Consider the following 23205-nt stretch of genomic DNA (forward strand, 5'->3'; position numbering starts at 1 on the left):
GGGGACACTGGGTCATGACACCTGGGGTTGTGTTCTCCTTCTGCCACCAAATAGTTGGGTCACCTTAAACTCTCAGGGACTCAGTTTCCTTACTTGTAAAATTAGGTGCTTTCAGCAGATGATTAGCCCACCTCTGATGTTTTTATGACCTCAAAGCTCCAAATGGTAAACTCTCCTAGAGGTTGTAGTAGATGCCACAGGGTGCTGTTTTGTTACAAATCTGATCTGAGTATATTAATGTGTGTATATTGGGCTTCAGTCTTATTCCCACTACAACTCAGATGTACAGAGAAAGCTTGGCTCCTCTACTTGCTGTCTCTCTTATCACCCTGAATAACGCTGTCTCCTTTGCACAATAATAGCTCAGATTCTCTAGTCACCTCCTTTCACTGCTACTTTTTTCTCTAAGATGTTTGCTTGTAGTGGGACAGGAACATCGAGGACCTCATGGTGTCAGGAAAGTTGGGTCCTTGGGCTTGTGTCATTTATGTATACTGTCCTCTGTCTCCTCTGATTTCTGGGTCCCTTTTCCTCCTACTTGTTGCTCACCTTGGTAACCATCATCACTAAGTTCTCTAGCTAACTTAACTCGCTACCAGTGGGATACGTTGATGCTATTTCTTTTTCGACTAGGCTCACAGGTAGTAATCAGACTTCCCAGCTGGTATATTAAATAAGGTCAGAACTGGTCAGATCTTCTTAAATGAGGTAGAGGGATGTGTGTCTTTCGGTCAAACACAACAGCAGAGGAAATTCAGGGTTTTTTAAAACTCTCTGTTTGTTCCTCTAACATCCAACTTTGCAAGAGGAAAGTGGGACTCACCAGTTTACGGGGGAGGGTGTGGCAATGAGAAAGCCAAATCAGAATTTACACCTTGAGTGAGAATCACCTGTGCAGAGGCTCAGATTTCTGAATCCATCCTTAGGGCATAAGGAGCAGGTGTTCAGCATATCTTCTCAGCTTTTCAGTTCCTCGTGTTATCAGAAAGTCCTGAAGGCTTGCCCAGGAATAGTTGTCTTCTTGATTTTTACTATGAGGCTAACCATTTAAAAAAAAGAGCACGGAAGAGTCATGCTAAGATGGTCCTCCCCCTCTCCCCTCAAATTGCTGGAAGACTAAACTTCATTTAGAGTGAAGCCTTTCAAAAGTATGTGATTTCTTTCTGGAGCACACAGGGGACAGAGGATTACTGACCAACCCTTCAGTGCCTTTCAGGAGCGCAGCATGCAAAGAGTGGGAACAAATGGGCAGCTTGAGACAACAGTCAGGATGGCGAATCATTAGGCTGAATCTAAGGGGTCTGCTTACCTTTGCTCTTAGAAAGACTGCCTCGAGCCTGCAGGAATTAAGTATTGTGTGTATGTGCTGGCCTGAACACACAATGAGCAAGGGAGGTGGCTGGGAGCCTTGACTTTCCTTAACCTTTCTGACCAAGTTTCTAATAAATTTTGGTAGGCCAATTGCCAATGGTGGCTTCCAGCTGCTGACTTTTTCCACATGCTTGAGATCCTTGAGGAGTAAAGAAGGTTAAAATTTGCCCCTTTAGCTAACAATCCACATAGTGTGTTCTGTAGATGAAGCTTGTGTAGCCCAACAACTGTCTAGGGGGAGGGTTCTGTGGTGTCCTACAGACAAGCTGGGGAGCACTGCATTTTCAACATCATAAAAGCAAGTGGCATGGAAGCAAAACAAGAGTTATTACACTACGATTGATTCCATAATTCCCTTTCTTCCTCTCTGATTGCAAAGTGGATCCACCAAACATCCCTGAATAAGGCTACCCAGGTGAACTGGGGCAGTGGACATAGACCGTGTCTCATCAACACGCTCCTTATATTTTTATCGCTGCTTTGAATGGGGTGCAACCGGCATCTTTCCTCCCGTGTGCCAGGACCCGGAGCAGGAAGCACCCGGGTGTGCAGCTCTTAGGAGATGAGTGAATTTGTTAGAGGGGGGTCTTTTCTGTCCTGGTGGATGGATGCTGGGGAGTGACGTCACCCAGCCCCCTCCTCTGCAAGTGTGTGTGTGTGTGAGTGAGTGAGTGTATGTGTGTGGGTAGCGCGCCTCCTTCTCCCAGCTCTCCTGCCTCCTTCCTTCGCCCGTCCAGCTCTCTGGCCCTTTCAGTGGGTCAGGGGTCCACACTGAGGGATTCGCCAGCGGGCCTGGCTCTCCCCTCGCCCGGGCGCACCCACACTCCCACTCTCGCGCCGGCAAAGTGCACGCACAATCCCTCAGCGCCGGGGCACCGCGATTCCGTGGGATCCCCAGCACGTTACGAGGATTTTCGAAATCAGTCAGACAAGGAAACAAAGAGAGGAGCTCTTCCAATCACTTTCCTGAGATTTTTCATTTAATTTCCCCATCAAACCACCTCGCCCTCAACCGTAACCAGCGGGTTCACGCCAGGGCTGAGGACTGGGCTGGCCTGGCCATCCCTCGTCCCGGCCCCTGACTCCGCGCGGGCCGGTCTCCGGGCGTCGCCTCGCCCCCTCTCCCCGCCTCCCCACTCCCCCCGCCGGCCTCAGTTTCTGGTTACCTCTCGTGTGCGCTTCACTTTGGGGGGGAAGAAGAGAAGGGGAGGGAGGCGCTGAGGGGGGCAGCCGAGTTGCTATTTGTGGCCAAAGAATCCTCTTTAAAAGAAGCAGCAGCAGGAAGGAGGAAACAGGAGAGGCGGAGGGAGGAGAAGTTACGCGGCCCCGGACCCCCCAGCCGCGAGCGGCGGAGCGTCGAGGAGCGGGAGGAGGAGGAGGAGGAGACACACAGCGGCGGCGGCGGCGGCAGCCGGAGAAGCCAGCGCAGGGCGAGCGGGAGGAGCGGGAGGAGGAGAAACAGCCGCGGAAGCCGCGGGCTCAGAAAGGCCAGGAGGACGGCCCGGGAAGAGGAGGAGGAGGAGGCGGAGGAGGAGGAGGAGGACAAGGGGGTAGGGGTGGAGGGAGGGCGGGGGGACGCGCTCCTTTGGATGCTGGATTTCGGGGTTTTGGACTCACTCGCTGACTCTCCTCCACTTCCTCGCTCTGGACTGGGCTGGCCGCGCGAGGACCGGGCGGCGGCAGCCACTGGGGGGATTCCCGCGGCGGGGGCCGCAGCTGCGCGGGATTCAATCGGCCGCCCGGACTCCGGCGGCTCGGGCAGGCGTGGGCTGCGCGGCCGTGGAGGGGCGTGAAGGCGCTGGAGCAAAGTGCTGGTGGCGGCGCGGGAGGCGGTGGCGGAGGCTGCCCGGAGCCAACATGACCAGGTGAGTCCCCCGAGCTGACCCGGTCCGCCCCCCTGAGTCCTCCCGGGTCTGCGTCCTCCGGGGTCCGCGTCCTCCGGGGTCCGCGTCCTCCGGGGTCCGCGTCCTCCGGCGTCTGCGTCCGCGGCTCGCCCGGAGCCCGGCTCCAGCAGCCCGCAGGTCAGGGGCCGGAGCTGCACACTCCGGCGTCCGCGAGCCCGGCGCCCCGGCACCGGAGCGCACAGTTTGCTCTTCGGAACCTCCTTGGGCAGAGGTCCTCCCCTGCGCGGTTCGCTTCTCGCTTAAAGCCTCAGACCAGGGAGAGTGGCAGTTCTAGAGAATGAGAGTGTTTGAATCTGTATATTTGTGTGATCTCCGCTTTCTCCTCCTGGGGTGGGCGTAGTATTGGGGAAATGGTGGAGCGGCGGGGCACTACGACCCTACCCAGGGATTCTGCCGCTGCAGTTTTTTTTTTAAGAGGCAATGATTACTGATTTAAGGAGGGCTGGTTTTGGTGATTTCTTTCTTTCCTCTGAACTAGCGGGGAGAAGGAGAAATAGCAGGAGTCAAAGTCTACGCGGCTGCCATAGAGGAGGGGGATTGTTTTGGAGACCTTTCCGTGGCAGAATCAAAGCTCGTAGTTCTGCCACGGGAATCTGCTGTTCTTACACGCTCATTCCGTAGGGAAGGGAACAAAGAATTTATCATGAAAACTCCAAGTTGTAGGAAACAATTTAAAAAGAAAGCCAAGAACAAACTAAACGTTCTTTGCTTTCCTGTCGATTTATTGTAGTTTTCACATTGGCGTGTAGAAAACTTGAACTGTGTATCTGTGAGGTTGATTTTCATTTAGAAGCATTAACAAATTAAGTCAGTTTTCTTATGCTTCAAACAAAAACAAAAACAAAAAACCTTGGACACTGTGTGAGCTTGGCTTTCATTAATTGGGTGCTCCAGTATTGTGAATAGTAGGTCCATTCTCCAAAACCTGGGCTATCACAATTCACTTGTATTGTTTCCAGCCTGCTTCCCAGTACACGACTTGCCTAATGTCTCCTCTGTTTTCTAAAATTCTTAGAGCAATCCCCCAGACCAACCTACAGTTTGTGCCTTAAGCCTACAGGGAGATTCCTGAGGGATCGGTGCCCTGTATTTTCTCTTAAACTTTTTTTTTTTTTCTTTTTTCCCCCCTTGACATGCCCACAGTCATAGTACCATTGACTTAGAGCATAGCACATATATTTCGAGCCTCTCAGAGACTAGTAACTGCTTGTGACTTGAGATAGATTTTCTGTTGGACTTCCAGTGCTTCAAACGTAGACCTTTCCCTTTGGTGTGCTTTTTCCAACCATCCTGTAGCACACGTATGGGGTGTTAGTCCAACCATTGATACTTCTGACCATTTTGGCAGTTCTATCACTGTTTCAAAGTGTACACATCCACCACTCAACTTGAGTAAAACCAGGGTGATGTACTGCCAAGACTTGAAATATTCTGAATTAAAGGAATATTTAGATATACCAACTTAAAGATCATACCATGTTGTTAGTATGATGATATCCAGGACAAAGCTTAATAAATATTGTACTTATTTAGAAAACATTCTGTTACATGTCACAGATAGATGTTATTTTGTTAGCTTAGCAAAGAGAGAATAAAATTTCAGTGCTCAATGTCCGAATGCTTGAAACAGACATCCTAAATGGACAATACAAAGAAAATTTTCCTACCTCCCACCTCCCATAATTATGTACTGTACTTTGCTTTTCAATGGAGCTAGCAATTCTGTGACAGATTTCTTAAATTCATCTTCATGCTATCAGCTATTATTGTACTTTCAAAGTGTGAAATTGACAAGCTGGTCAGTTTCATGAATTCAGCTGTCAGATTGTGTCCAGTTAAAAACTGCTAAAAGCTGTAAATGTGCCTGCCTAGAATTTTCTTTTTTAAAGGAAAGACAGCTAGGGGATGAGGATTAAAGGGTGTTATTAATTGTAGATCTTTGTAAATAGGTGCACTCTAATGTAAGTTTTATCACTGGCTGTTGTTCAGAAGCACATTTATTTTAGATTTCTACTGTTTTAAAAGTGGCATTCAGTTTGTATCTATATTTCATTTTAAATAGTGAGCACTTTACATAGAAATAATCTGTTCTTACAGCCCAAAGTAATAATAGTATAATAGAAATAAGATTCAAAGAGGAAAAGTGTCTCTCGAATATATTTTAATGTATATGAGTAATATATTACTTTTGTAATGACACGTGAAGAGGTGGATGAATTAAATATTTTACTGTGGAGGTTATGTAACACAAATTCTTCTTAGACCAGTGCAGTTGTAGTTACTAAAGTAGTGAAATACAGTGCTCTATTTTAATATATACATATTTCAGTGGATAATCATAAAAGCAAAACTACTTAAAGTATTAAATACAATGATTTGATTTGTCTTTTAAGATTGACATTCATTTACAGCCAGAATATCTCAAAGTCGAGAACTAAGAATCGGAATCCCCTCATCTGCTGCTATTTGCTAAGCCACTAGGGGCCTGTATAACTGTTCTTATATCCAGGAGGTACCCTGGTATGGCATATGCAAACCCTTCCTAGAGAGACATTTAAAAAGTATCAGGTAGGCAGTCCCCTAAGTTTTTGTTTTGTCTTTTTAACCTATTAACTCATGCTCTGATGTTAGTCATAGACATTGACCGAAGGGTTTTTCAAGAACGTGGTTTAGAGCTTACACTATGGTGGTACAAGGATGACTTTTCACAGAGTGTGCAACATAGGAGAGGTATTTGTGCAAATTCATATGTGATCCCAGTTTCTCAGTGTATGTCAAGGATAACTGATAAGGATGCTATTTGCATAATGTAAGGTTAAAAAAGAAAGGAAGCAGAATTACTTTAAGGAATGCGTAGTCATAGATTGATGGTGTGATTAAACTAGCTTTGTGAGTGCTGTGCAAGTTGTGTGGAACGAGAATCTGAGGCTGTGACTACAGTTTAGTCAGCACTTGAGGGACCCACACTGAAGATGCACTATACATTTTTAAGTGTCAGTTTCACAGATTTGAAATCAACCAGCTGTGGCAATCTTGATAGACATTAGGCAATAAGGTCAAGTATACTTACACTGTTCTTTTGTTGATTTTCAGTTTTTCAAACTGACAAGGGTAACTATTTGTAAAAGAGCACCCTGTAAGTATTTGCATATTGGATTTCCTTCAGCCCAAACTTGATTTATCAAGCCATTGAACATTTCTAGTTTTAAAAGGATTCTATGGATAAATAAGAATTCATTAACACAGTCACGTACTAAAAGTGCCATTTCAGGAGTGATGGATTTCTCAAGGTGGTTTTGCTTTAAAACTACCCTTCTCTAGTTTCAGTGTGTATTTGTGGGTAGTCTGAGAGTTGAAGTATGCGTATGCTCTAATTTATGATCCTGAGAGCATCAAACTTTTAGGCTCACATCTTTAAATGTATACATTTAACCTTTGGTCATGGGTGCCCTTTTAATTCCCAGAAGTTTCTGGGAATCTGGAAAATAAACTTTACCTTTAATGTAATATATTCAACTTAGCGGCCACAAAATATTCTTTTAGCATTAGTTTTATAAGCACAGATATATGAAGTGCTAAATAAGAAAGATTAAGTGTTCGGTTTTCCAGAGTATTCAAAGAATGTATTATTTGTTCCTATTTTCTTAAAGGGAGAGTAGTTTTTGGTTGGAAAGGTTAGTTTGAATAAATGAGTTATATTTTAAGCGAGGCCTACTCTGAGTGTTTTTGCCTTATGGAGTTATTTTTCTTTTCTTTGTACTGTTTGGTTTCTTTGAAAAAATCTTTTAAGAAAACTACTTACTTGTGATGGCACAAAGGCAACTTGCAGCCGCAAGCAAAGTCAATGTTTAAAAACATTTCTTTTTATATTATCAATGATTTGCCAAGAGCAAAGAGAAGAGTTGTTATTTCTGTGAACTACAAGGTTGAGGATTCCTATATAACACATCAACAGAAGAAAGCTGATAATGTGGAAGAAGATTGCTTAGGAGGGATTTATCAGTAAATTTCATTGCAACAAACAGCCCTTGTTTACACTTCTCTAATTTCATAGCACAGTGACATTTCCACCAAAGGACAGGTTTGTTTGGGGATATGTTTTCTATATGGATAATATCATTTGCTTCTAATTAGTAGTTGGTAACACTTATTAAAATGTCATGCTTGGCTTACATTTGTTTTGACAATTAAAGCATCCAAATTCTCCCACCCCCATTTTAAAAATAAAAATGTGTTTCAGCTCTCCACAATCAAACCCTTAAGAGAGATAGCTAAAAGAATAAATGGCTTGTGCTTACTGATTGTTCATTATATGAAATTGTAGCCTCAGATGTAAAAGTTCAGCGTTTTCTTTACGTCATAAGTCTTGGGGAGGTCAAAGAGCGAATGCTTATACGTTATAGAAGTCTCTGACCTAATGTAACCTAAATAATAGAGTCATGACAATGGTGCGAGACTGAAGCATCAATGAAATAGAATTCTTAAAAATGTAACTCACAAAATTACATTTCAGGCCCATGCCCCTCGTTTCCCCTTTAATAAATCACCCATTTGCTTTTATGTAATCAACAGTTTGCATTTTCTTCTCAACATTTTATTTATAAAATATTTTTAAGGCAAAGTAATTTAAGTGTTGTCTCCAGTTATACTGTCACACTCCTCAAAGCAACTTGTTGCGAAAAAAGAATAAAATTGCCTGCAATGTCCCACCTCCTCCCTCTCAAAGTAATGCATTCAGTATCTTTCTGTTCATTGTTTTCTATTTGATGCTGATGTATTTAATAGGGTCATATCAATGTTTGTCAGTTACTCTATAGTTTTTTTTTTTAAATTACAAGAAACAAAGAGCAAAACTGAACTTTTTCTTGGCTTTTCAACTTCTGCTGTCCCGCAGATCAAATCCCTGTATGTCATAGATCAGCAAATTAAATGAAAGAGATGACAATTTAGAAAGCTAAGACAGCTGATTCTGTCCGTAAGCCAGCACATCAGGTGTACCCATAGACACACAGTATTGAGACAACTTGAATAGTCCTAGCTTTCCACCTGCAGCAGGCAAGCTTTGCTTTCCTTTGCAAATGGCTGCTCTTAGGTGGCAGGCTCCCCTTGGGCTTCTTCAGCACTTACAACAAAATATAAGAGCAAAAGCAGCCATCTGAAGCTCATCTTTCTCCTAGTTCTTTGAATTCACTGACCAGAAACAAGACTTAGCTTTGACATTCAGATAACAATGTCAGGAGCGTTGTGACCTTTAACATATTGTTATTTACTGGCTTTAACCATCCTAACTCTGTCAGTTTCATGAGATTGATTGAGTTTATAAACTCTTAGTTGTCTTTTTTTCAACAGCCCTCAAGCTATATTCTTTAATGTAGCACTAGCTAACTAAATTCAGATTTGTGAATTGCATTTAGAAAATTATGCTTCTCAGTATTGCTTTGGGATTAAGAGATAGTGTACTTTCAAATATATGAAATGATCATCTCACTGGGTCACAAGTAACAAGTGACTTCTTTTTTTAAGCTTCAGTAAATGGACTCCCTTTATTAACAAAAAGGTTTATATTAGTACTGATTTTATAAATAATTGAAAATCAGTTATTGTTTAATCTTATTTAAGCGTAGGTATATAGTGTATATAAAGATAATGCTAAAGGTTGCAAAATCTTGACCAGCTTCTTTCCTTCCTTTTTTTTTTTTTTCTTGGTGACAGTGAAAAGAACATGAATTTGATGCAAGAAAAACTGAATTTATACCTTAGTTTTGTCACTTATTATCTGTGGGATCTTGGGAGAAATTATATAACATCTTAGGGTCTTGTTTCATCATCTGTAACATGGAGAAAATAGCCATAGAGGTGATGAAGATCCAATTAGATAAGGATTTGTCTTATTTTGTATTTTTTAAATTAAAAAATTCCTGGATGTAGGAATGACGTAACGGACATGCTATATTCAATGATGCTAGTTTGTATGATAGTGTTCTGCTATCTTTAGCTATCTGCTATAAATTATTGCTACCTGATTTAAAAATTAAGCCTTGTTGGATATGGGTGTTTGGTGTACATTTTCCCTATGTGCACTCTGTTGTGTACATGGTATAATTACTACAAATGCTGGAACTACCTTTTCCTGTCCAGCACGTTTTTTGAAGTCTGTACACATCAGTATGCCATAGAACGCTGTTTATCTCAGAAAGCTTTTAAGGGAAAAGCTAGAAATGATTTTACCTACAATGTACAAAGAGAGCATTTTGCTTAAAAGTCAAAAATGTATTAATAGATTCCTGATGATATTTGATGATGAGCTGCAGTCTGGGGGAAGAAATGTTTAGAAAAGCAGTTAATTAAAATACTGAACCGACAGAATTACCTTTTTTTTTTTTTTTTTAATGGTAGTGCATCTTAGAAAGCTCTTTAGCTCTTTGCCCAGTGCAGCTGTCCTTCCATGAAAGATCAGGTTTCAAGAGCAATGATGGATGGTGGGTGCCTGTAGCCAGTTGTGGGGTTTGCTCTGAGGTCAAATGTATTGATGGAGGATAGGAATTTACTGCCTTCTGTCTCTCCCTAAGATCCACCAGTACAATTTCACAGAGAAAAATTAGACTAGACACATCAAATGCTGATCGAGTGTTCCATTACGGGCCAAAAAAACATTTGTTTTCAGAGTTTAAAATAATTTTTTCCTCCATCCCCCTTCCACCCCAATTGAAATGACACATCGTACACACACTAACGGTTTCTTACTGCACAAGTAGACTGCTGGCTCCCTGCAAAAACATATTTGAACTACTTGTAATAGTAACTTAATTGAAATATTGTTAAAGGATTTTAAGAGAAACAAAATAAGTCTACTAGTTTTGACTTTTCTGGTTGAAATAATTCAGTATGTGATTTTTAGATACATGGTTTTATATCTTTAGTTATAAATTCTATCTTATATCTTAATTTATATCTTAATTTAAATGGAATGTTTGGCCAATTGGTAATAATCTATTGGAAACGTCTTAAATATTCTAAATCCATTTACTGGCTAAGTAGTGATTTTCACATTTTTCTTGGGGGGGTGGGAAAGGAGGGAATTATAATATTTTACTGGAGGGATAAATTTTGGGGAACATCTTCCATTGGAAATATCTCATGGATGGAAGTTCTCTCTGAGTCCCTTCTTTGAGCCTCACTTTCTTCATCAACATTGTTTCCCCTTCATTTGATATTTTGGCCTTTGGTCTCCATCTCCATTCTAAACTCTCATTGTTGTTTTATATATGGGCCTCTTCAGGTCACTGTCTGTACTCTTTAATGGGATATTCCTGTCTACTTCTCATAGAAGCAATACTTATTTCTTCATAGATGACTCTCAAAATAAATTTTCTAACTTCTCTCTGGAGTTCCAGATCTGAATTTTTTCCGGCTTGTTAGATAGTTGAGAAATAGAAGGCTCTCCTGTATCCCACATTCTGCATTTTATAAACTTAAAATATAATCTTTCACCCATACTTTTGTCTACTTTTTTCTTGGTACCTCATTTTCTCCTTTCTCCTTTTCAATTCTTCCTAAAAACTTTTGGTTTCTGAAATACAAGCCTTTTCAATTCTGCCTACTCAAGTGCTAAATTCCCAGCACAGCAGTCAAAGCCCTTTGCAGGCTAATCCTAACTTGTCTGTCCAGCCTCTGCTCTCAGCGTAGCCCCAGGTGCTCTGTCCTGCTGCAGTATCAGAGCCCCTGCCCTAAGGGAGAAGACTCTGCCCTCGGGCGCCTCTTTGGTTCTACCAACCCTCGGTTCTTGGAATCCCCTTTCTCTCCTTGCAGGCTGTCCTAATTTGCATCCATTGAAATCCTCCTAATTAGTCTCTCATTTTCTCATTCTCAACTCAAGTGCTCTATGCTCTTTTCTTTGAATTTACTTTGAGTTGAATTTAATTGAAACCATGAATGTGAAGGATAATTATTCAGTTGAAATCTCTGATGATGCTCAGGACATCGAGATGGGTGACAAACAAATTTCTTTTAATTTTCTTTGTATTGGAAGTACAGCAATAGTGGTTGACATGTACAGTTGTAATTGTGATGGTTGCTAAAATTTACTGAGCACGTACTATGTGCGAGGCATTCAGCATAGCACTTTACTTTCACTGTCATTTTTAATCTCGAAAACAACGTTATGTAAGTCATATGCTTTTTATTATCTCCAGTTTAAAAGCTGATTCATAGAGAGGTTAAGTATTTGCCCAAGGTTGCATAGCTAGATATAATAAAGATGGAGCTTAAAGCCAAGATTTTAAGTTATGATCCCAACTTTTATCCACTCCACTCTTAACCCCTCAATATATTCTTGTGTCTGACATGAATTTTTAAAAAATTTATTTCACATGTACCAGGTACGTATACACCATGATACAGTGCTTTCTTAACCCAAATTCAGGAAGAATCTTAAAAATTATGTAGGTTTTCCCCCTATCGTTTCTGAAGAATCTCTTCTGTTTCTTTCTCTGCCTGGGACTGGAGGGATTTAATTTTTTTTTTTTTTTTTTAAACTTAAGCAGTTTAGTTTGGACTGGGTGACCTTTTTTTTTTTTTTTTTTTTTTGGCAGTTGCCTTTCAGCTCTAAAATTATATGCTTTCAGGCCAGTGACACAACTGCCTGAGCCCTGGGGTTAGTCCTGGAACAGAAGTAGTTAAATTAAATATTTCCACCAAGAATAGGTTTTTAAAAATCACAAAGGCTGGCATTTTCATAGCTGCCCAACAGGTAGGGAATCAAAAGCATTTTTACAAAGAGAACTATAGATCCAGCAGAGATATCTGAAGAGCAGCCTCCCATCAAAGAAATGAAATTATGCCAAGTGACTGATATGTATGTGTTCTATTTATTGGCTGCCTGCCCTGCACAACTGTATCTGGGAAATTTTGTCAATTATACTGTCTTCTAAAATACTCTTATTTTCACTGCTCACATGTTCATTTCATTATCAATAACAGATGGATGATTCGATAAGTTTTTTTCCACTTAACCCATTTTTATAAAAGTTTAGCTATTTTTTTTTTGGTCAGGCTACAGAGACCTATTTCTGATTAATTATCGTCTTATAAATAATACAAGAAAGGATGTTACATTTGTTTGATGATTTGGAAAATTATTTTTTCTCTGACAACAAAGCACCCTGAAGTTTTAAATCAGACATGGTACATAAAGTTACATGGAAAATGCTTTGGTCTTTTATGGCTCTTACTGTGTGTTAACAATCAAGTCTTCTTTGCCCAGGTTTCTAAAATGCTTCTCACATGCATGCACTGTCCTATTTAGTCATGTTTTCCTGTGGGTTAATCTATAAACAAAACCTGCTAGGAGCCTGGAGCGGCGTGTACTACCTTCTTTGGGTGGTGTGTAGTGAGGGTTCTTCCATAATTAGGTTCTTAATAAATGCTTTTTGATGATAATAGTTATAAATTAAGAATGACAAGTTCAATAAATATTGTTAGGCATATTCAGCTATTACTTTAAGAAATGATTGGCTAAGTGCAATAGAATTGAATCGGATTTTTACTCTTGCGCAGATTCTACTTGAAACTGATCTCTTTTTATCAAAAAAACTAGGAAATATACCATTTACATCTTGATTTTAAATTCATCATTTAAAATTTGTTTTCTCTAAATAATCTCTTGTTATTCCAGTAGACCAAAAGAAATATTAACTTTCTTTCAACCAAATTATTCACTACCTTTTAATATGTTAGCTGGCATCTGTTGGCAAGACCCTCATCATCTTTTGCCTGGATTGCAGCCTCTCTGTGTTTAGTTGGGAACTCTGTATAGTTGCTTCGGTACTCTGTAGCCAGCCTGATCATTAAGAAACTCAAATCTGTTTATGTCATCCTTCTTCAAACATTCCAGTGGCTCTTCCTTCCACTCTATGAAAAGGTTGAAATACTCAGCATAGGTCACCTGGGCCTTGATGTCTTTCTCCCTGCCTTGTCTCTTGCCACCTTGCCATTCTCATAATGGTTTTCTCTATTTCCCTTCTCCCACTGTCAACACACATACATTCCAGCCATACTAAAGTATTTGATATTTCCCTGATGCACTACTTTGACCCTTTGGTGTTTAATTCTGAGTATGCTTTCTCCCTTTCCTGGAAATTCCCTTCCCCTTCCATTTTTGCCTGATTCCCCTCTTCCTTCAGGTCTTAGCAGAGCTGACAACTCTTCCAGGAAGTCTTCCCATCCTGCCCAGCCTGGATACGCTTTCTTTATGCACTAGAAGAGACCCAAATACATTTTACATAGAGCGTCCATAACATTGCATTGTAACTGCTTATTTATGGTCTGATTCATTACAAATACCTCAAAGCCAAGACCCAAATCTTTTCCCCAGTGGTATTTCTAACGCCTAACCCATGGCTTGGCTCAGTGTCCTAGTAACATTGGCCCATTGTTGTTGAGTAATTTGTGAACAAATCCGTGTGCCCAGAAAAATCAGAGGTTATTTAGTTCATAGCCCAGATCTTAAAACACGTATGTTTAATATTTAACTCCACAATTTATGACAGTATTGTCAGTTGCTCTTGAGTAATTTTATTTTACTTGAGCTAAGTTCCACTTACCTAGTTCCCTACCAAACCAAGACAAAACCAAATCTGTGTATGCTGTGTATATCTTCTCATATGCCACTAGACAGGACAAATCTGCCTTTACATCTGGCTGTGGTAGGAATTCCCAGATGCACTTAATTCTGACACATGGTCATTATTGAACCAAAAGCCATTGCCTGGCATGATTATAGCTCGTATTTGTTTTCTTTTTAAGGGGCCTTATCCAGGCTGCCAAATGTACAACAGGTGCCTTAGTTTTATACTTGCCAATCTGTTGTTATTCGAATGACCGCCCTAACAGAGACTAATGGTATCTAATAAAATTGATCTCAGTTCTGGCAAGCCAGGCTTAGGAAAGCAGGGGCAGTAGGAACTGCGGTGTGGAAATATGCTGGTGCTGAATGCTCCTGGTGAAGCATACAATTTTTAGAAGGTGGAATATGGCTCACACGGAGGCCCCTTGTTTATGTTGAGCCATGGAAATTTTCCGCAGCCCAGTATTATTTGAACGCTAGGATTTGCAACCTCTAATCTTACTTTAGATGGACTCCCTGGGTGGCGTGGGGACAGGACTAGCTGTGCCAGCTTATCAGTGAATGGCTGTGCCATGTCTGTAAGGCAGAGCCAGACAATCATTTTTGGCCAAACAGCTGGCTTGTATGACCGCTTGTATTTCCTGTCATCAGAAATTTGCCTCACTGATTTCATAAGGCCCTGTGAAGACTTCAGTATTAACAGAGATAGCTAGGAGAGGAATACTTCAGCTTGCAAATAGGAGCTAATGTTTGGACACTTGCATTCAAAGAGTGTGTATGATTTTGTGGAGTTTTTTCATGCTTTATAGGAAGCTGGCCTAAGGAGACCTTTGTCACCAAAGGAAGTAACTTCTTGACAACTGGCCATCAGAACTCAAAAGTCTAAGGGCTGATAAATGTTAGAACCAGGTTTCAGAGGGATATGAAATTGCATTTGTTTTCTGTAAGGATCTTAGAAACCTCATTTTCTTCACTTACTTGCCTGCTCTCCCATTTACGCATTTATTCTTTAGAGTATCGTACATTAATCTTTCCACAGTGCCTTGCACTTATTCCCATAAATGCAAGGCACTGTGGGAATGTAAGGATGAGCTTGCAATGACAAACAGGCAGAGATCTATCTGGATTCTTAAGATTTTGGAAAATTCATGCTAGCATAATGTCCTTTTCCAATTGGAGAGCTTTATATTGTCATGTGGAAAAAAGCTACTCAAATTCCACCATGATAGGAAGGCTTACAGGTTTCACTAAATGAATAACCACTACTAGAATAAGAGTCACTGGTTAGAGCCTTAACTGCCTAGCCATACTTCACTTGGCTCCACAGTTAATTGAGCTTAACTAATTTCCTGTGACCTAGCATATAGAGTAGTTCTTAGGTTAGGATTTGGCTATTATTGGACCATCTTTTTGTATTATTTATACCCATCCTACTTGAAAAAGGATTTGTGGCAGCTATTAAATCATATGCTTCATTATCCTTAATACATCACCTTGGTAGAGCAGACAATGGATTATTGTACAGATGGTTAGTTTCTATGAATTTTTTTTTAAAAATATGCATCTTCTTAGCCTCATTCTAGATGATATTTTATTTCAAAGCATTTAAAAAATGATAGAGCCCTTTAAGGAGTATAGCAAACTACTCACTTAGTGATGATTGTTCTTACTAAAAAAAATAGACTAAGTAATATAAACGTGAAGAACATTTTTAAATAAATGTTTTTGAAAGGCCTGCTACCATTTCTGATTGCGTAAGTTTTTCAAGATAGTTTTTATCATTTAGAAGAAAAGATGCACAATGATGTAGTAGGATTTTCCAGTAGTAACGTTCTTTGCAACTAGAATTGAGAAAAATAATGAAATAAACAAATAGATAAAAGCTAGCATCCCCAAGCCTACATGAACATGGTATCACTTATAGGTAAAGGAGAAATAAATTATCTTGTAGATATTTTAAGCATAGGACTCCGTTTCCTTTTGGATTTTTTAGGTACCAGAGTGACACATTACATTATGTTTCCATATCTCTCAATGAAAACTAAACACATTTCTGTCTGTAAAATGGACCATATTAGCCTCTTTGTCATAGGGATAAACATTTCTCACAGAGCGAGAGGGAGATCTTCCAAAGGTGCTAGAAAGGATGTTAGATTAAACTTTGTGTTGAGGAGACTTCACTGTCCCAGCTAGCCCTTCCACCTTGGTCTCCAGAACCCAAGTCCATTCCTTTTTGTACTTAACACTGTCCCAGAAATGGAGTTCTGGCTGATGCATTGCTGGTTCTCAGATGATGGAAGTTTCCTCATTAGACAGCATCTGCTTTGATGAGGAGGTTACTGCTTTTTCTCAAACAAGACTCAAGGGAAGAACAAGAGACAGATCTTTATCCTGTTTTATTTTTACCATAAGAAACCAAGTCTCTGTATTATTTAAATTAAATGTAATTATGAACTCAGTTGTACTAGCTATATTTCAAGTGGTCAATAGCCACGAGTGGCACAGGGCTGTCATATGGAACAGCACAGACATAGAAGAGTTCTGTTGTTGCCCAAAGCTAGATTGGACAACACTGGTCTCCCTGATGGTTCTGAGATATCATTTGATATTTTCAAGGTCACACATGTAGTAAAATATAGACCATTTACATACTGAGACTACCCACTGATCTTACTAGCAAAGAATCTACCTGTCAGATGTAAGTGAAAGATGTATCTCAGAAATACATCCTCAAGGAAAGTGAATTGATAGCTGATTCTGTGCTTTTTGTCTAATGACAAATAATGCATACTGTTTGATTTTGTACCTGCCCAATACGGAGAAATACTCTTCTATGGAAGGCAAATATGGAAACAAATTGAGTTTTAGCTGTTCTACCACATCTCCTCTCAGATTTCTTCAGTGAGTCTTTTCTGTTGTTTTCCAAGTGATTTCTGTCAGTCTTCAGTCATTTTTCACTGCAGAGCTGTATGTGAAGGTTTAAGGAGTGGTGAAAACAAGGCTCCATAGGGTGATCATATAATTAACATCCAAACAGGATGCTGTGAGAGTGAATGGGGATGCTCTTAATGGGACAACTGGTTTAGACCCGGCTGTTGTCAGCAAACCTGTAGGTCTGATGTCTTAAAGCTTCCTATGCAGAGCAGAGCAAATGTGCGTCTTTGTTAGGACGGCCAGACTTGGTAGGAGGGAGGCCTGAAGGAAATCCTGGGGATTCAAAAGCATTACCTAGCCTCCTCTTGCCATCTTTCCTACTGTCCTGCTTTATTACAACACTCTGGAATTTTGTCAGGGATCAAACCAATCTAATGTCACTTGTAATTAACACTGACAAGCACATATCAGAACATGTTAGAAGTCATTGAAAGAAATGTGGAGGCGGATGAGGACCTCCAGACTCACCCCTGCCAATCCAGCAGGGATGAGAGGCAGAGCAATAGAGACAAAACTAAGCGAGTACTTTAACCGCCCCCCTCCCACCTCTCCACACCCTCCGTGAGGCTGAGGCAAGGGTTAAAGGCACAACTTCAGGTTTCTGTAGAGGTGTAATAGAACAGCCGGGGAAAGGAGGAGGGATGAAAAGTTAAAGGACTTTGTAACAGTTCCTGGAAACAGAGCCCTACTTTCTCTTAACTGGCTTCTCTTTTGGTCACAGAACCTGAGGTGATTGTTCCCAAATGCCTTTCTCTTTTCCTTTGGCATCATGAGTTCCTGTCACCTCCCACAGGGAGCACCATGGGTCTGGTATTTTTAGTTGCAGCATTTGTATTTTATAGATAGCTTTGTTTTTTTTTTTTGTTTTTGTTCTTTTTTTTTTTTTCTTGCATTGTAACTATAGTTATAGCAAGGAATTGTTTTGTTTTCAATATGCTTTAGAAAGTATGTAGCAACAGTTACGTGTAGTTTTTTGTTTGATTCTTAATCAGTTCTGAGACTCTCTTTGTCCCCATGTACCTCCAGCTTTATAATCAAAATGAACAAAAACAGGTTTCTGAGGGATAAGGGTTTTTAAAGACAATCGGTTAAGAATACAATCACTTGTGTATTAGGCGATGCTCGCAGCTTTGAAAAAGCTACAGAGGTCTCTGTCAGGGGCAAGGGATTGTACATACACAGTGCTGAGGGTGTTTTGGTCTGTACTAAATTGGTGTTTGCTCAGAACCATGGACTGTGTCTCCTACCCATCTCCCCAGAAAATTTGTCAGTTAGAAAAAATAAAGCTTCTTTCTATTTCTAACAGATTTACTATTATTATTTTTAATTTCCTTACCAAAGAGGATTCATGGTAAGGATGGAAGTGCTTCTGCTTTACAGCATTCTCAGCCCCCGTAACAAAGTGGGAAAGTGCAAGGGCTACTTCGAGCCAATCAATCCACTAGAGCCTGGGGACACTAACCTCTTGCAAAGTCTCATTTTTCAAGTCTTGGCTTTTTATTGTGATTATACGTACCGTCTCTATCAGTAACCAAGGTGAAAATCAGGGTCCTCTGTAATTACAGATCTAAATCTTGATGGTCGCAGGAATATTATGATCGGCAGGAGCTATATAAAACAGCCACCCGTTCTCACCCCAGAAAGATTTAATAGTCCGTCTCCTCCGCCCCACACACTGCAGTCATGGGTTGCAGTGCTCTAGGTAATAACATAGAACTTGAATATGTCATTATAGAAAGGATCCTGAGAACTCTCAATTCAGGTGACATGGTGATTCATACATGACACTGATCCTTGTTGATAGAAGTCTCTTGTACACATTGTTACATGCACTGTAGGAGATGCAATATTGGATCCAATATGGTACTGTAGTTAATTGAGGTACTCGGTGCCAAAAGGTTGCTAAGTCTGTTAAAGGGGCAATTTATCATTTTCAGTTGTTTAATTATCTGGAAAAATATTAAGGATGGGCATGATTAGTTTTCAGAAATGTGTAGTTTATCTATTAGTATTTTAAATGTATGTAACTATAAGCCTACCAAATTAAATACTGAGCTCCGATAGTAGCTCGCACTCGGAGTAGAGAACAGAAAAGCACAGAAATGTGGAACATTCCACTTGGGTATGTCTGCCAAGTAGCAGAGTAAGAAAAGCTTTTCTTACTCTTTTTTTTGGGTTACAATGAAGTGATTTGAAAGAGAACATGAACCTAAAGTAGTTTTCCTAATATTTTGCTCTGATACAGTGGTCAAGTGTTATTGTTTTCACCCTTCTATATGCTAACTTTTATTCATCTATTTTAAAGTCATAAAAGTAGTATAACCTCATTATAGGAAATTTAGAAACAAACAAACAAAAAGTCACTAATAATCCCATCACCTGAAAACAACCCACTGTTCTGACTTGAGAGAATTTTCTCGTCCTTTATACTGTATGGTGAGTTTGCTATTCAGTACTTTGTCCATTGTCATTTTAGCATAAATATATATTTTTTCCATCTTGCCTCATCATGCCTATCATCTTTAATGGCTGCCCAATAATTCATTGACTAGATGTGTCTATTTTCCTGTTAGTAGCCGTTGTTTTTGTTTTTTTCCCATTTTTCTCACTATTTCAAATACAAAGTTTTGAGGAACATTTTAATTGGGCTAAATTTTTCTATATTTTGCATTGTTTCTCTTAGCATTGACACATAGAAGTGGTATCCCTAGGTCAAAGGATATGAGCAGTTTTATGTCTTTCTGAAACATGTCACCAAATTGTGTTCCAGAGAGGGTGTACGTGCTAATAATGCCACCAGTAATGACTGAAGATACCAGTTTCTTTTCCCCTTGGTCAGTTTAAAAATTATCATCTAAATCTTGTTGATTTGATAGGCAAAACACTGCCTCATTATTGTTTTAATATGAATTTCTTTAATTACTGAAGTGTTACTTTCTCCTTAATATTTGTTTACAAGTCATTTATTCCTTTATATGAATTGTCTCTACATTTCCTTTGCCTAAGGGTTTTTATTCATTAGTTCACATTCTTTATATATTAGGCATATTAACTCTTTGTCATGTTTGTAGCAAGTGTACCTTAAGTCTGTTTATTGGTCTTTAGTAATTGTTTTTACATATTTATTTTTAATTTTATATAGTCGAAGTCACTGATGATCCTTTTCTCTGTGGTTATTAAAAGTACCTAAAAGTATTAAATAACCATGAAAATATCATTATGTTTATTTCTAGCACACAAACCAGGTACTGCTTTGCTAGAAGAAAGTATAAATAAAGCATGTTGTAAATTTACAATAAAGAGTTATATGTATACAGATTTCTTTTTTAATTGGAGTATAATTGCTTTACAATGTTGTGTTAGTTTCTGCTGTACAACAAAGTGAATCAGCTATGTGTATACATATATTCCCTCCCTCTTGGGCCTCCCTCCCACCACCCACCCCATCCCACCCATCTAGGTCATCACAGCATTGAGCTGAGCTCCCTGTGCTATACCACATGTTTCCACTAGAGATGTGGATGGACCTAGAGTCTGTCATACAGAGTGAAGTAAGTCAGAAAGAGAAAAACAAACATCGTATATTAACGCGTATATGTGGAATCTAGAAAAATGGTACAAATTAACCTGTTTGCAGGGCAGGAATACAGATGCAGACATAGAGAACAGATGTGTGGACACAGAGGGGGAAGGGGATGGTGGGATGAATTGTGAGGTTAGTTTTAACATAAATACAGATTTTTTTTTTTAATTTATTTTTTTAGCAAATTTATTTTTATTTATTATATTTTTGGCTGTGTTGGTTCTTCGTTACTGCGCGTGGGCTTTCTCTAGTTGTGGCGAGCGGGGGCTACTCCTGTTGCAGTGCGTGGGCTTCTCATTGCAGTGGCTTCTCTCTAGGCGCATGGGCTGGAGCATGGGCTCTAGGCACACGATCTTCAGTAGTTGTGGCGTGTGGCCTCAGTAGTTGTGGTGCATGGGCTCAGTAGTTGTGGCTCGCGGGCTCTAGAGTACAGGCTCAGTACTCAGTGGCGCGTGGGCTTAGTTGCTCTGTGGCATGTGGGGTCTTCCCAGACCAGGGATAGAACCCGTGTCCCCTGCATTGGCAGGCGGACTCTCAATTGCTGCGCCACCAGGGAAGTCCCTAGATTATTATTTTTAAAAAGCTGCCAAACTAAATGGCCAGTTCTTTAATCAGTCAGCGTTTTCTGTTACTATTCATAAATTGGTATTTTTAGTTTGTCTGAAGCAATTTATTAGAAAATAGTATTAAGTTTAGTAAAATATCTACATGAGTTAATTTTTAGTTGAATTTGAAAAGGATATTATTAGTTGATTTTAGAAGTGAAATATTTCCAAGCAGCTCATAGAATATAGGTGTTTCCATGGGGGAGAATATAGTTTGATAATCTCGCCTTCAAATCATGTGTAAGTGACATGTAGTTGTAGTATAAGGCAAGCTTTTAAACAGATTTTTTTTTTTCAAAATTGCCAATTACTTATCCTCAAACTAAACAGTCCTTCCTTCCCCAGTTTATATGCAATGTTTCTTAAAAAAAAAAAATCTTATTTGAAATCATTATACATTTTAAGAGCTGTGTCTGGTTTGCTCATTCAGTTTTATTTTTCTGTACGTCCATGACTGAATCAGTTATAATACTCTTTCAATTACTATAGGTTTTTTTTTTTTTTTTCTGCTATTATAGTTTGTTGGGCTGAACCCTTTTCCCTTGCGTTTTTCTTATAGCTTATTCTTTGGTAGTTTCTCGGATTTATTCTTTGAAATGAACTTTAGTTGACCCTAAAATGTTGAGTAAGAAACCAAGAAGACTTAAATCAGATTTTGACATAATATCATAGGACTTACTTATGTTCTGAGAAGTGGGCATATTATATGTGTAATTTAATTGTAGTCAAATGCTTAATTATAGTTTGAAATCTCTCATTTCTCTTTACAACCTCACAATAAAACAAGCAAACAAACAAAAGTACGTTTGGTTTAAATGGCACAGTCTTGTTTCATTTTAAAGTTCGATACTAGGTAATCTTCTACCTAGGGAATGCCTATTTTGACTTAACATTCAGTTTTCGTGCTTCCAAAATCTTGTTTCAGTTAGTTTTATAGTGAGAAGAAAAACAACAAATGCTTGCATGTGCCTCAGTTTCTCATATCTTTTCTTTCTATATCCTTTTTTTTTTTTTTAATATCCTATTTTTGAAACATGTTTTTGTTAAAGTTCTGAACTCAGGACCTAAAATTACTTTAAGAGTTATATGTAAAAGCTGGGAATTTTAAAATTAATTTCTTTTTTTTTATAAGGAGTGATTTTGATTATATATGTGGTACATATCAGTTGTTCTGTAGATATCCTAACATTAAAAACCTTTTTATTTTTAACCAGGAAAAAAACAATCCAAGAGGAGTATATGTTTTCAGTGATTAACCAATAACTCTGATCTTTTAGAGAAGTGCCAAGGGCTCCCTTTCTTTGTGAAATAGAGCATATCTTGTAGTTTGCTTTGTCAGTGTTCTGTTAAACTATCAAAACATTCAAGTTCTGCATTTTGAGCAGTATTTACGCCTGAATTAATTCACAAGTTTCAAGGTCACTAACTTTGATTATATTTATTATTATTTACCAATTTAACCATCTCTTAATTTATATAATAAAGCATGTGGCAGCACATAAAACCCAAAACTCTAGAAAATGAGAAATGGCGTTTGGACAGTGTTGCTTTGAAATTTATTCTTATATTAAATAGACAAATATTTACCGAGTTCCGACTGTGTCCCAGGCACTGTGGATCTAGGCACTGGGGATGCAGCAGGCATCAACAAAGACAAGATTGTTTTCTTAGGGAACTTTCATTCCAGTAGGGAGATGAGTCAATAAACAGACAAGAGTGTGTAAAATAAATGAGAGAGTGATAAGTACTATGAAGGAAACAACTTGGCAGGGGAAGGGGATGTAAAGTGACTCCGTGTGGGGTGAGGTGCAATCGGGGCTGCTTTAAGGAAGGTGGGCATCTAAGAAGGTGACTTTCTGGGAAGAAAGAGTTTGGCAGAGAGACAAGTGAATGCAGTACCCTGAGGCAGGTGCGTGCTGGGACGGCAGTCCTCAGCGCTTTTGAAAAGCAAATTTTATTCCTAGCTCTGTTTGTAGAGGCTACAATTCGAGACGTATCCCATTCCCCGTGCCCACATGCCTCCAGTGCAGGGCCAGATCCTTCTTTGCTCTTTGATTTCATCCCTGCCACAGCTGCCAGGATCCTAGGTGATGTCTTACTGGGCAGAAGGGCCAGGGCCATGCAGTCCCTCCACCCACCCCGTGCTCTCGCTCTGCTTTGCTGACTACCTGAATCTGATGCTCT

General features: G+C 39.7%; 1 protein-coding gene across 16 annotated transcripts in view; it reads left to right on the forward strand.

Moving 5' to 3' along the window:
- Window positions 1-2943: 2943 nt before the first annotated feature.
- PTPRD (protein tyrosine phosphatase receptor type D) overlaps window positions 2944-23205 on the forward strand; it is a 530039-nt gene continuing 509777 nt past the window's right edge. For all 16 annotated transcript variants that reach the window (XM_057548419.1, XM_057548421.1, XM_057548420.1 and 13 more), the window contains exon 1: window positions 2944-3236. The gene's annotated coding sequence lies outside the window, so the exon portion shown is untranslated. The remainder of the gene's footprint in view (window positions 3237-23205) is intronic.

The sequence above is a fragment of the Balaenoptera acutorostrata genome, chromosome 6, assembly GCF_949987535.1.
Source record: "Balaenoptera acutorostrata chromosome 6, mBalAcu1.1, whole genome shotgun sequence".
In the NCBI taxonomy this organism is placed as follows: Eukaryota; Metazoa; Chordata; class Mammalia; order Artiodactyla; family Balaenopteridae; genus Balaenoptera; species Balaenoptera acutorostrata.